General features: G+C 45.5%; 1 non-coding gene across 1 annotated transcript; it reads right to left on the reverse strand.

Moving 5' to 3' along the window:
• Nucleotides 1-411: 411 nt before the first annotated feature.
• LOC140632785 (U6 spliceosomal RNA) lies at nucleotides 412-513 on the reverse strand. Its single transcript, XR_012030473.1, has one exon. It is a non-coding gene; the product is annotated as a U6 spliceosomal RNA (small nuclear RNA).
• Nucleotides 514-12,328: the final 11,815 nt, after the last annotated feature.

The following is a 12,328-nucleotide window of genomic DNA, read 5'->3' on the forward strand; positions in this document are numbered from 1 at the left end:
AGAGAGAGAGGCAGAGACACAGGCAGAGGGAAAAGGAGGCTATGTGGGACTCGATCCCGGGACTTTAGGATCACGGCCTGGGTGGAAGGCAGATGCTCAACCGCTGAGCCACCCAGGTGCCCCATGATTCAACAATTCTATACACGTCTCAGTGCTCATCAAGATATGTGTATTCTGGGGGAGCCCAGTGGCTCAGTTGGTGAAGCATCTGCCTTTGGCTCATATCATGATCTCAGGCTCCTGGGATCCAGCCCCAAGTCAGGCTCCCTGCTCAGCAGGAGTTTGCTTCTCTCTTTGCCTGCCCTCCCACCCCCGACCCTTAGCTCATGCTCGTTCTCTCTTAAATAAATAAATAAAACCTTTAAAAAGAAAGAGATGTGTACTCTCAATCCCCTTTATCTATTTCACCCAAAAAATGTGGAACAAGTCACAGATTTGTGTGTCATCCTTGCTCAGGGGCCGTGATAATCTCTATCACTTCCATTTCAGTATATATACTGCCAAGGCAAGCACTAGTGACCTCTGTCTCAGACCTAGAGTTGGAGATCTCCCTCACTTCCACTCCTGGCTCAGTCACTAACTAGCTATGAAACACTGGGCACTTGGTTAGCTTCTGTGGGCCTAAGTTTCTTTATCATGAGTGTGTGTGTGTGTGTGTGTGTGTGTGTGTTTCTTTTTAAGATTTTATTTATTTATTCATGAGAGACACAGAGAGAAAGAGAGGCAGAGACACTGGCAGAGGGATCAGGCCCTGGGCTGAAGGCAGCGCTAAACCGCTGAGCCACCCGGGCTGCCCTATCTAGTGTGTTTTGACAGAATAGGGAAGAATATGAACAAATGAAATGAAGTTCCTTTTAGCTATAATAGTAGATTTCCTGATTCTATTATAGGAGCGTAAGTCACCCCAAGCAATGTTACGTATGTGGAATAGAAATTAGTTAATTTAAAGGACATACATAGGGGTGCTGGGGTGACTCAGTCAGTTAAGCATCTCACTCTTGGTGATTCTTGGCTTCAGCCCAGGTCCTTATCTCAGTGTCTTGGGATGAAGCCCTTCAATGGGCACTTGGCAGAGGGGTTGCTTGAGATTCTCTCTCTCCCTCTGTCCCCCTTCTCTAAAATAAATAAATAAAAATCTATAAAAGCTAACACATACATCTTAATATTCTCAGTGTGATTCTTTGTCCCAGTAAGAGGAGCAGTGTCAATTCTGAAAGCAAGACCAAGATTTAGAGACTGTTATCTCTATTTGAAGGCTCTCACCCCTTCTGTTTTTCCAATGCTATTTTTTTTAAATATTTAATTTATTTATTCATGAGAGACACACAGAGAGAGGCAGAGACACAGGCAGAGGGAGAAACAGGCTCCATGCAGGGAGCCCGATGTGGGACTCCAGCCCCAGTCGAGGGGATCCAGGGATTCCAGGATCAGGCCCTGAGCCTACAGCAGATGTTTAACCGCTGAGCCACCCAGGCAATCCCGCTATTCTTTTTCTTTCCTGGATTGTTGGGGTTTTTTTTCTCCCTTTTTTCCTTTTTCCTTTTCTTTCTTTCTTTCTTTTTTCTTTTTGTGGATGGGGAAAGTATGATCCCAGAGTTTTGTAGAAAACAGAAATTGTTTTCCTTCAAAGATGTTATTTTAAAATATTAATGTTTTTATGTCTAAATTGACAAGTGTGTTTTATAAGCACTCTGCTAACCAGATGTACCTTATTGTAAGAGGTGATGACTAAGTCCTACACCAGGGCTGTTTGGCACCAACTTGAACATCCAGTTCTCCCCTTATCATACTATGTTTTTTTTTTCAAGATTTTATTTATTTATTAATGAGACACACACACACACACATACACAGAGAGAGAGAGAGAGAGAGAAAGAGAGGCAGAGACACAGGCAAAGGGAGAAGCAGGCTCCATGCAGGGAGCCTGACACGGGACTCGATCCCCGGTCTCCAGGATCACGCCCTGGGCTGAAGGCGGTGCTAAACCACTGAGCCACCCAGGCTGCCCTACTGTGTTCTTTACCATCTTGTTCAGAGAACTGTTTTCTGGCTCTTGAGCCAAGCTGTGGGGGGCATTCTAGAGGGTCGACAGATGAATACGAGGTCATCCTGGATTCCTGTTAAGAGACTTAAGCAACTTGAGGCGTCTGGGTGGCTGAGGCAATTGAGCATCTGACTCTTGGTTTCATCTCAGGTCATGATCTCAGGGTCATGGGAGTAAGCCCTGCATCAGATTCTGGAGCCTGCTTGAGATTCTCTCCTTCCCCTTCTGCCCCTCCACTCTCTCTTTCTTCTCTCTCAAATAAACAAAAAATTTTAAAAATTTATTTGACAGCGAGAGAGAGAGAGAGAGAGAGAGAGAGAGAGAGAGAGAGAACAAGCTGGTAGAGGGAGAGGGAGAAGCAGACTCCCCGCTGAGCAGGGAGCCTGACAAGGGACTCAATCCCAGGACCCCGGGATCATGACTTGAGCCAAAGGCAGACGATTTACCAACTGAGCCACCCAGGCACCCCATAAATAAATCTTGAAAAAAAAAAAGGCTTAAATAACTGGTAACAGATTGTGAGAAGGAACAAAGCAACATTTGTTTCTCAATTCAAGATAATTTCAGAGTGTGAGGGAAATCCCTTAGCATCTTTTCTTCTCTCTTCCCCAAGAAAGCAGAGAAAAGAGACTCATAGCTACCAGGCAGGGGCCTCACTGGAAACAGAGTTCCTTTGAGAACTGGGCATCTGGAGTGGGGCCAACTCATTTTTGGTGGGATTTGCATGTAAATAGTGGGATATGAGGCCCAGCTTTACACCCTGTGTGTAATAAAACTGAAGAGAAATGGTTTCTCCTTTAAAATCCTGAAACTGGGTTTGGCATCTTGCCTTAGGCCTGCATATTTTACTCCTTTTTTTTTTTTTTTTTTTTTTTAAGGTGTAGGGAAAGAGTTAATCTGATTTTCCAGGTTTAAAATAATAAGAATTTTGCTGACTTGCTCTCTTTCCAGGGCACTTCATTGCATGTATTTAACAGACTGGTGTTGTGGCTTTTTTTTTTTTTTTGAAAGTAATATTATCCAGCTTCCAGACCTGCCCCCTGACCCCAGGGTCAATGGGGAAGTGGAATGATGGAGTCTCTTCATTTTGGGTAGAAAGCTTATTGGCTCTGAGGGCCCCAGTACAGGAGAGCCAGCTGCCTTAACTTCTTTTAAACCTCCTCCTCTTTTCTGGTAAAATTTTTGGCAAGTATAGAAAAGCTCAAAGAAAGAAAGAAAAATTGCTTGTAATGCCACCATCCAGAAATGATTTCTGTTAATGATAATATTCCAATTCCCTCTCTCCAAACAAAAATGGGATTATTGGGGTGTTGTAAGTGCTTTATGAGTGTTAGTTCCTTTAACCAGTGGGAAGGGGCAGAGTACAGGAAGCTTGTATTGGCTTCTGACAAAGACTTCTCCTCCTCCTTCTCTTCCTCCTCCTTCTTCAGATTTTACTTATTTATTTGACACACAGAGAGAGAAAACAAACAGGGAGAGAGAGAGAGGGAAAAGCAGACTCCTCACTGAGCAGGGAGCCCACTGTGGGGCTCAGTCCCAGGAACCTGAGATCATGACCCGAGCTGAAGGCAGATTCCTTTTCTTTTTTTTTTGAAGGCAGATTCTTAACTACTGAGCCACCCAGGTGCTCCCTGACAAACACTGTCCTTGACCAAACTTTGGTGAGGCTCCTCTAAACCTTTCTTTCTTCTTTTCTTTCTTCCTTTCTTCCTTTCCTTCTCCTTCTTCCTGTTTCTTTAAGTAGTCTCCACACCCAACACAGGATTTGAACTCAGTACCCTGAGATCAAGAGTCCCATGCTCTATTGACTGAGCCAGCTAGGTGCCCCTCCTCTAAGTCCTTCCTTCCTTCCTTCCTTAGTAGGCTCCATGCCCAGTGTAGAGCCAAGCATGGGGCTCAAACTCATGACTCTGAGATCAAGACCTGAACTGAGATCAAGAGTTGGATGCTTAACCGACTGAGCCCCTCAGGTGCCCTAGGCCTTCTTTCTGAGTAGGACTCCAACTTGGACCCCATTCTGTCTTTTGCCTGCCTAGGCCAGCCATAGCAAGAATCCTGCAAAGGTCGATTTTGTAGGAACACCCCACCTTTGATGTATAAATCCTTGACCTCCCTTTAGCAGGAGTGCTGTTATGCCATTTTGGCAAGAATCCCCCACCCCCACCCCTTGACGTCCCTTATTAGTAATTTCTGTTCACTGACTCCCTCACTCTGCTTCTTGGTCAAAATCCCCAGCTTCTTTGCTGTCTTTGCTTTACAACTGTCTGCTGTCTAGACTTTGCAATGGTCTTTTTTTTTTTTTAATTTATTTATGATAGTGAGAGAGAGAGAAAGAGAGGCAGAGACACAGGCAGAGGGAGAAGCAGGCTCCATGCACCGGGAGCCCGACGTGGGACTCGATCCCGGGTCTCCAGGATCACGCCCTGGGCCAAAGGCAGGCGCCAAACCGCTGCGCCACCCAGGGATCCCGCAATGGTCTTGAATAAAGCTTTCCTTACCATTTTAGCAAGTGTCAGAATCATTTTCTCTTTAGTACTTCTCACATCAGAACCAGGGGATTTCTTGTATTTTTAGCCTTTAAGTGTTCCAAACTAAGGATCTTTTTTTCCTCCAGTATTTATTTCTTTATTGGCCGTTTGCCATTAGAGAGATAAAGAAAAGAACGGTCTAAAGGCAAATCAGAATCAGCTTTGGGATATACAGCTCTCAGGCTCTAAATTTGCATCCCTTAGTATCTCATTGGACTCAGTAACTTTTTTTTTTTTTTCCAGTAACTATTTAAAACACAATAAGGTTTCTATCTTTGGGTGTGAAAGTGGAGTTATAGAACCAGGAAGCTGGAAGGGACCCTAAGAAGTTCTTCAGGTTGGTTAAACGTTTTTGCTCTCTTTTTACAGATAAGGCTACTGTGGTCCAGAGTCTGTCTCATTTCAGTAGCTAAAATAATGGAGGTAATTTGTTTCGTGTGTATGTACACATCCGTGAATGTGTATTTTAAGAAATGACATTAGGGGTGCCTGGGTGGTTCAGTCAGTTAAGCATGTGACTTTGCCTTGCATTGTGATCTTAGGGTCCTAGAATCGAGCCCTGAGTTGGGCTCTGTGCTCAGTGGGGAGTCTGCTTCTCCCTCTCCCTCTGCCCCTCCCCCTGCTTCTTCTCTCTCTCTCTCAAATAAATAAATAAAATCTATTTAAAAAAAAAAAGGACCGGTATTAAATACTTCCCACCCCCACCGCCCCTACCGCCTTTTGTCTACCCTTTGCATCAACACAGTTGCTTAACAAAGCCTCACGTTTTTCTTAGAGAAATACAAACAAAAGTCTCCAGGATTTTTTTTTTTTCTTTTTCTTTTTCTTTTTTCCTGGTACAGGGAAAAAAGATGCTGTAGAAGTGGAAATGGTCATAATAAAGAGAACTCAGATAGGAAATGATTTCTTTTTTTTAAGATTCTATTTATTTGAGAGAGAAAGAGAGAACGCGCACAACTGAGGGGTGGGGTGGGGGGGAGGTGACAAAGGAAGAAGCAGGCTTCCCACTGAGCAGGGAGCCCAATGTGGGGCTCAATTCCAGGACTAGGATCATAACCTGAGCCGAAGGCAGGTGCTTAACTGACTGAACCACCCAGGTACCCTAGAAAATAATTTCTAAATCAGCCATAAGTGTCAAGGCTTCATTTTCAGAATTAAGGGGAAGAAACTTCAGCCTGATGAATTTTGGTGTGGGAAAAATTTTGAGACAATTAGTCCAAACATCATCCTCAGTGTACATGTGTGCTATAAACAGACTCCAGAGAAACCACTGAACTCCAAATGCCTGGATGTGTAAGGCCCGGGTGTGCCCATTCCTTGAGGCTTTGCCCTGGCATTGACTATTGGATAACCAGGTCTTCCTGTTTTTCACCTACAAACCAGAAATGCTTATGTGTGTGGTGACCCCAGACTCATGAGGAGCAGCAGAAGTGGAGTTATCCTGGATTGAATACTAGTTAAACTGAACTTGATTCACATAGAATGAAGTTAAGGCCTTGGTATTGGGCTGTGTGCTGGATCACAGAGATGAGTCAGTCAGGAGCCTGGCCCTCAAGGAATCCCAGGCTGCCCAATGAGACAGATAATTTAAGTATGACAGCCCTTAACACACAAGTGCAATAAAAGGGTTAGCAATGTGCTCCAGGAACAGATGATATCTCCTTGGATGTGTCACAGGTTTTATGGGCTGTGCTTTGCAGGATATCACCTGGTGGAAGGGGGAAGGCCTTCTAGGCAGATGGAATAATGTGAGCAAAGACGTGGGAAGGTGTGTAATTTTGTGTCGCTGGAGCACAAGATCCTTGGTGTGGACTGCAGGAGGAGGGCAAGTGTAGAAATGGAGATGACGTTAGAAAGACAGGCTGGGATCAGAGTGTGAAGAGCATCAAATGCTCTACTTAGAATAGTCCCAAGGTGGATATGAGCATCCAATGGTCAAGTTTATCTTCTACAGCAATTACAAATGTAGTGGGTATGCATTTGCTCTTCCTGCAGGTTCAGTTCTCTAAACCAAATAAAATCTAAATTTCATGTGCCAGAGGTGGCCAAAAATGGAGTCTTGGCTATGTTTTTGGGGAATCCATTCCTTGGAGTTATCAGAAAACTTGGAGGTTTTCATGGTATCCAGAAAATGGGGAAAGCAGTCCTGGTCTTTATCCTAGGGTCTCATTATATTATGTTAGCCTCTGCTGCCATAAGGTCCTGATGTCATGGGCTGCTCCTCCATCTCCAGGACTGAGTTCTGAAGCTCTAAGTTGGCTCAGAGAGGCCCTGGCCATGGTCCTTACTGTAATTGCCTCAGGGACCATCTCACTGTTGCTTTCAAGGCATTAGCACCAGCATCAGCAAGTATCCATCCATATGAAGCACTCTTGGGGAAAGAACCTCCCAGCAGTGCTACTCCCTCAATTCAATTAAAGGCACTAGCTTTCCAGTTCCTTCTCTCTAGGACAAGCCATCTTTTTTTTTTTTTTTAATTAAAAAAAATTTTTTAGAGGTGGGGAGGGGCAGAGGGAGAAGAAGAGAGGGCATCTTAAACAGACTCTGAACTGGGTGTGAGATCTCAGAACCCTGAGATCAAGATCTGAGCTGAAATCAAGAATCAGACTTTTTTTTTTTTTTAAGATTTTATTTATTTATGCATGAGAGACCCACACACACAGAGAGGCAGAGACACAGACAGAGGAAAAGCAGGCTCCAAGCAGGAAGCCCGATGTGGGACTCGATCCTGGGACTCCAGGATCATACCCTGGGCCAAAGGCAGGCGCCAAACCACTGAGCCACCCCGGGATCCCTCAAGAATCAGACTTGTAACCAACTGAGCCACCCACACACCCCCAAGGACAAGCCATCTCATCATCCTCAGTGGTTCTGAAGCTCAAAAGCTTTAGAGATCCTATGTTCTGTCCCATGAAAGGCCACTGTACTTTTTTTGTGTAGTTTTTTTTAGGCCACTGTAATTTTGAAGTCAACAGTAAATTGGATGAACTCAATAAATCTTCACAAAGATGTGATAATGGGAGAGGCAACGTATATGCCCTTACCAGTGCCTTTGGAGACATGATCTTTTCTAAAGTGAGATTATCTGGGCAGGAATTTCTGGCCAGGAATTTTTTTTTTCTTTTTTTTTTCTGGCCAGGAATTTTAGGCCTGATAAGGTGAGCAAGAGAGGGATCACGTAGAAATAGGAGAGGAGAAAAATGAGGTAACTCATTAGTAACTATTTACTTTGGAGGGAATAAATAGGACGGTTGTTATCCTATTTCTCAAAATGACCAGAGCTAATCTCTTAATGTCCTGATATGTTTTTTTTTCTTGATATGTTTTTGAAGTATTTTTTGAACAGGAAGTATTTGCACATGATAATACACAGTGAAAAATAAGCCTTCCTTTTACCCTGTTCCTCATTCCTCTCTCTAGAGGTAACCACTATTATCACCAGCTTCTTAGGTACCCTTCCAGAGATTCTCCAGCCACATTTTTAAATGCCCATTTTTAAAATGCAAGTAGTGGGTCTACCTTTCTTTTTTACTTAAAAATATATTTTGGGGGTGTCTGTCTGACTTAGTCAGAAGAGGATGTGACTCTTGATCTCAGGGTCATGAGTTTGATCCCCACATTGGGTATGGAGATTACTAAAAAAATTAACTTAAAAAAACATATTTGAGATATTGTATCAGTCACTGCATAAAATTTTGTCTCAATCTTTTTTTTGTCTCAATCTTTTTAAACAATTGCATAGTATGCTGTTTAGATTTGTATAGTGTTAGAAATACTTTGTCCTTTCTCAGGCATAGACTCCATTGAAAATTTAAAAAAATTTAAAAATCCCTTTGAGACTTTTAAGTATAGCTTTTAGTTTGACTACTGTGTGCCTCTTTAAAGTGGAGAATGATACCAAATCTGTCTTCTAAAAATGTTTCTGGGGGCACCTGGATGGCTCAGATGATTAAGCATCTGCCTTTGGCTCAGGTCATGATCTCAGGGTCCTGGGATTGGCCCACATTGCATTGGGCTCCCTGCCCATCAGGAAGTCTGCCTCTCCCTCTGACTCTCTCCTCTGCTTGTGCTCTCTCTCAAATGAATTTTAAAAATCTTTTTTTTTAATTTTTATTTATTTATTCACGAGAGAAACACACAGAGAGAGGCAGAGACATAGGCAGAGAGAGAAACAGGCTCCATGCAGGGAGCCTGATGTGGGACTCGATCTTGGGACTCAATCCTGGGACTCCAGGATCGCGCCCTGGGCTGAAGCAGGAGCTTAACCGCGGAGCCACCCAGACGTTCCCAAAAAATCCTTTTTAAAAAATAAAAATGTTTCTCTGTTTGGTCTTCAGAGATCACAAAGACGAAAGCTCTTGAGAAGTTTCTGTTTACTCAAAAAAAAAAAAGTTTCTGTTTAGAGAAACAAACTATAGTTTTGCCATGTAATACTGGCCATTTAGCTTGGAGGTCTTCATTTTTCCATGAACTCTTAAGATCAAACGTTCCATTTGTTAGGAGTTTCGGGATATTTGTGAGGTAGCTGATTCTTTGGGAAAACAAGTGGATACATATTTGGCTGTAATTTAAAAATTTTCTCCTTACATACACTCTTCCTTATTCTTTTGTTAACTGGACTAGCATAAGTAAAATGATAATGGAAATGTCACAAATATGAATGAAAGTCTCTACAGTAAGAGAGTTCTACCTCATAATTTCAGACCTTCAAATCTCAAAGCCTGGTCTACCTGACAGTGAGAATCAAGCTCAGGACAATTTTTCAGACCAGGCAACAGGTGTGGTGAGGGTGTGGTCTTCTGGCTTCCCCGCCTAGCCAGGTGTGTGGACAATGTTGGGATCTCTGTCTGATTGTCCATTAGCTTTGTCCTTATAGGCAAGTAACCTAAGCTCTCTAAGCTTTTAGTTCTTTTTATTTTCTTTAAGTTTGTTTTATTTATTTATTTATTTATTTATTTATTTATTTATTTATTTATTTATTCTTTTCTTTTTTAGTAGGCTCTGTACCCAGCATGGAGACCAACACGGGGCTTGAACTTACAACTCTGAGATCAAGACCTGAGCTAAGATCAAGAGTTGGATTCTTACTGACTGAGCCACCCAGGCACACCCCCACCCCCTTTCTAAGTTTTTGTTTTTCTTGTGGAAGATGGGGCTTAATAACATTACCCCTTTCAGAGGGTCAATTTTGAGGATAAAATTAGATCACACATGTAAGACCCTTAGTATAGCTCCAGGCACGGAGTGTGCTGAGAGTAAATGAGAAGTATTATTATCCTTCTTAAAATGGAAAAGAGGGGATTCCTGGGTGGCTCAGCGGTTTGGCACCTGCCTGTGGCCCAGGGCGCGATCCTGGAGTCCCCAGATCGAGTCCCGCGTGGGGCTCCTGGTGTGGAGCCTGCTTCTCCGTCCTCCTTTGTCTCTGCCTCTCTCTTTCTCTCTCTGCATCTATCATGAATAAATAAATAAATAAATCTTTAAAAAAATGGAAAAGATACTATGTTAGATACAGAGATAAGTCACAGTTCTCCAGGATGGGAAACATAGCAAACATATCCTTGATCTTGCAAGGTTAGGGCTATGATAGAGAGAACTCAGTGGAAGAAACTTTGTCCTCCCCATGGAGCTTCTATAGACATAGGAGTTTAGTTCATTTAGGCTCTCTGCTGTATTTATCCATCCATCCATCTCCACCAGAGTCAGAATTCAGACGTGGGAAGGCTGTCTCAGGTTTGCATGCTTATTTGAATTAAAAATTGTGTCAGAAAAAAAGTTGTGTCAGACTTATTTGTCATAGGGAACCCTGATTGGTAATTGTCTAACTCTGTCTCTTACTATCTGTGTGATCAGAATGCACTATTTTTTTTTTCTTTTAAGATTTTATTCATTTGAGGGATCCCTGGGTGGCGCAGCGGTTTGGCACCTGCCTTTGGCCCAGGGCGAGATCCTGGAGACCCGGGATCAAATCCCACGTCGGGCTCTCGGTGCATGGAGCCTGCTTCTCCCTCTGCCAGTGTCTCTGCCTCTCTCTCTCTGTGACTATCATAAATTAAAAAAAAAAAAAAGATTTTATTCATTTGAGAGAAAGAGAAAGAGGGAGCACATGAACAGAGGTAGGGCAGATGGAGAGGCAGAGGGAGAGGGAGAAGCAGACTGCCCACTGAGCAGGGAGCCCAAGGTGGGGCTCAATCCTAGGACCCTGAGATCATGACCGGAGCCAAAGGAAGACGCTTAACCAACTGAGCCCCCGGGCGCCCCCACAGGATGCACTTCTTAATCTAACACAGCCTGTGGTTTCCTCATTTCTAAAAAATACAACGATACTAACAGTAGTTAACACCGGGTTGTGAAATTAATGCCTCCAGCATACCATGTTCAGTAAATGCTAGCTATCATTATTTAATAGAATCATCTATCATTTATTGTGATGATGACTCAGGAGGAGGCAGGGCACATAATCTCGAATTATTACGGTTGCTCACTGATGAGCTGAGGGAACAGGAAGTATGGAATGACCCCCAGGTCTTGCCAAACACCTGTGCTTCCTCTACTAGGGTCAGTTTCTAATAGTAATAACGAATAACAGTAATAGTAATAACCTCTCATCTCTCCTATTCTTTCCTCCAGGAGCCCTCATCCAGTGCCCAGGCAGAGTTCCAGCCTCGGTCCCCCAGCATGGGAACTCGACGTCGTTGCTTCGAGGCCCTCGCACAGTGGGCCTGACCGATCACAAGCCCCTCTGCCTTTGATCCGGGGAGCTCCCGGGCAAGACGGTTTCTCAGTCTTTTCCGAACGCCCAGATCCAACCCAAGGCTGAATCCCACGGACTTCATCACTGCGCTCGCCAGTGGGGGGAGCACCCCTGTTACCCCGGGCCGGCCCAGAGCCTAGAACCTCGGAGTCACGGATGGAAGAAAGTTCTTAGAATTCAGTTCCAACTCCTTTTTTTTTTTTTTTTTTTTTTTTTTTAAGATTTAATCTCTGTGCTTGAGAGAGAGAACGCGCCAGACAGCACAAGCAGGAGGAACAGCAGAGGAGAGGGAGAAGCAGGCTCCCCGCTGAGCAGGGGCAGGATCGGGCTCGATTCCAGGACCCGGGATCATGACCTCAGTCAAAGCCAGACGCTTCACTGACGGATCACCCAGGCGCCCCTCTAATTCCTCATTTTGCAGGACAGTAAACTGAGGCTCAGAGAGAGAGGAAGTAAAGAGCAAGACAGGTTAGAAGACCCAGACCCAAACCTGGGTCTACTGCCTCCCGGCCCCGCGAGGCCCCTGACACCCGCAGACTGTTCCTCGCGGCCTCGCTCACCAGGGGCGACCCGAAGCCGGGACGACGGCGGCCACCCCGGTCCTCTCAGCTCGGGGGGCTGCTGGCCCTGCCGCTCGCGCCGCGGTTGAAGGAGGCTCCCGGGAGCTGCGGGGCTCCCCGAGGGCTTGGAAGAGCCCCCGCGGGGCCCGCCCCTCCCCGCCCCCCGAGCTCCAGGGTGCAGCCGGCCCCGCCCCCGGAGCCCGTTCCCCCGGCAGCCGACGGCCGCGGGCCCGCCCCCCCCCCGTCCCCCCTCCGTCCCCCCTCCGCCCCCGAGCTCCCGGGCGCAGCCGGCCCCGCCCCCCGGAGCCCGTTCCCCCGGCAGCCGGCGCCGCGCGCGCAGTCGGCCGATCCCTCCCGCCCGGCGTGCGGCGCCCGGGCCGCCGGGGCTGCGCGACCGCCGCGCCGGACCGTGCGCCAGGCTGGGGCCCCGGCCTCCCGCGGCGGC

Source organism: Canis lupus, chromosome 4 (genome assembly GCF_048164855.1).
Source record: "Canis lupus baileyi chromosome 4, mCanLup2.hap1, whole genome shotgun sequence".
Lineage (NCBI taxonomy): Eukaryota > Metazoa > Chordata > Mammalia > Carnivora > Canidae > Canis > Canis lupus.